Raw genomic sequence first — 2,652 nt, forward strand, 5'->3', positions numbered from 1 at the left:
GGTGATCCAATATTTAATTTCCTAGATATCTAAATATGAAGAATATTGACTATGTTGATGTCGTGTACTCGTATACTTGGTAAGCTAGCTAGTGAAGGAGCAACATTAAACGTTGAAGGAACTTGACTATGAAGCTGAAATTTGTTTAAGTTCCAGTAAGCAGAATGTTTCTCAAAGAAGTTGGTAGTTGAAGTAAGGGAACTTGGTTATCAATTAGCAAGATGAATATGTGTTGTGTTTAGTAGGATATTCAAGAGTATGAAATGAAGAACAAATGTGGTTAACCTTATCATCTCAAAAGGTCTAAACGAAGAGCACAAATTCCACTTCATGTTCCCTCTACTTATTTTGTTCCATATACTTCTTTATATATCCTTTGAGCTTGCGCTTTCATTTGCCTATTCATGCAATCCATTTCTAACTTTTTAGCTTTGATCTTTACTTGATTTTTAACTTCTTATTTGTCAAGTTCAATTAAGGGTTTTGAAGTTGGGCCTTTGGATTGTGAGTTGGAAATTAGTGTGGAAATAGTATCCAGTTTGAAAAGTGAGTACCTTGAGGCTTTTAGGAACAACAAGTGTTTAACCATTATATATTTACTTATTATATGGTGGTAGGTGTGACATATGACTTTATGTGTGTGTAATTTACGGAAAACAAACTTGTGGAACAATACCCTTTTTGATAAAGACAAAAGGGGGAAGAATATGTATGATGCTTATGGTATGTAGTAGTTAAGTCTGAAGTTCTTACAACATGATCTTTGAAAGTATATATATATTGATAAGGATGTGTATTGCTAAGTTTCTAACTATGTGAAGTTCCTGTGTATGTTCCTAACTTGTTCTAAATGTTATTTCCTTGAAGAACTAAGGGGGAATAAATGTACAGCGATTTATCCTTTAATGTGTGATAAGCATCATTAGTTTGTTATCATCAAAAAGGGGGAAATTGTTGAGTAATTAGGTTTTGATGATTGTAAACTAATGATGATTATCTATCTAATGTGTTTGTTAAGTTGTGCATAGAAAGAACAAGTTATACTTGGAACAGGATACAAGGAACCTGAACAATGACAAGTATGTATATAAGGAACTTAAGCAATATATGATAAGCAATAGAAGAACAAGAACAATGATGAGTGTTATGGTTGATAAGCATGATGATGGCTAAGGAACTATGAAGGTAACTATGTAAATAGGTCTTTGCATATGTTATCTTCATGAGGTAAGTACTCTATACATACGTGAGTTGTATATGTGTAGGAGTATTTACATAAGCTTTAAGTTTAATTAGTTCTCTCACTTGAAGTTTGTTTATGACAAACAAACTTCAATCTAATGTTTCTCTTAAGTGTTCATGTGAAGGCAGGAACTGACTTAGGTGAAGTCAATGGGTTGGAACATAGAAGACTTTAAGAGTAACAAGAGGGAATGAATGAACCTAAAGCAGGTTCTCCCACAAGAACCAAACCACGAAGGAACCAGAAGATATTCTCTAACGAGATGCAGAAGAAACCTTTGGCAAGCTTTCCCACGAGAGCCGAAGCATGTTCCCTAACAGGTACATGAAGAGTTCCATGTTCCCCAACAGGTACATGAAGAGTTCCCTAACAGGAACTTAGTTCCCTAACAGGAACTTAACGTTGCCCCGAGATCTAGAATACATCAATACTACAAGATTCCTGAACAAGAGTTTCAAAGAAACAACATGAAGACGGATAAATCGAAGTATATCGCTCTAGGATTCATGTAAGTATGTTGGACATAAAAGTCAGTCTGGAGCAAGTCTAAAGAACCAAGGTGAACTCATGATAGTCAATGAAATTAGAGTTACTGACTTGTCAGGAACTCAGAGACTGTCACAGTTCCGAAACCTAATCGGAACTTAGGTCTGCACGTCGTTAAAGGTCGCAGGTCGAATTTAATGATATAAATATTTACCTAATACGTGCATATTTTTTAGGGATTTGGTTTTACAGAATAAAAATATTTATTTTCTAATAAATCCCTTTTGGAAAAAGATCAGTTATTTTTGGAAAATATTTTCAGTAAAATAAGTTTTAAATAAAATCTAATTTTATGGCAAGTATATCTTTTGTTAAAAGATATGGTAAATATATCTTTTGTAAAAGATATGGTAAGTATATATTTTATAAAAAGATATGGCAAGTATATCTTTTGTTAAAAGATATATTAGTATATTTGGAAAATATATGATCTAGATAAAATCTGATTTTATGTTAAATATATCTTATTATTATTGATAGAATATATTCTTAACAAAAGATATATTTTTGGAAAACTTATTTATGGAAAATATCTTTTATTTCTATCTTTTAACAAAGCTTATCTTTTACGAAAAGAATAATTTGGGTGTACTATAAATATGCTCATATGTATTCATTCAAAGTTGAGGTTGACGAAGTGCAGTGGTCGTGCTTAATGGTTTCATCCTTCACCACGAAGCTAAGTTAAACCTTAAGGTCGAAGTTCCAGTCAGGTTTCGGTTACAGTTCGTCTAGTAAGTTCCAGACAGATCTCGTGTGTCCAGCATATTAGTTTTATCTCTTTATTCATTGGTATGTATTTAGAGTTACTCTTTGAGATCTTGTAATTGGGAAAAAGGGTTTTGAGTGTTTTATGTATTGGG

The sequence above is a fragment of the Chenopodium album genome, chromosome 2, assembly GCF_948465745.1.
Source record: "Chenopodium album chromosome 2, dcCheAlbu1.1, whole genome shotgun sequence".
In the NCBI taxonomy this organism is placed as follows: Eukaryota; Viridiplantae; Streptophyta; class Magnoliopsida; order Caryophyllales; family Amaranthaceae; genus Chenopodium; species Chenopodium album.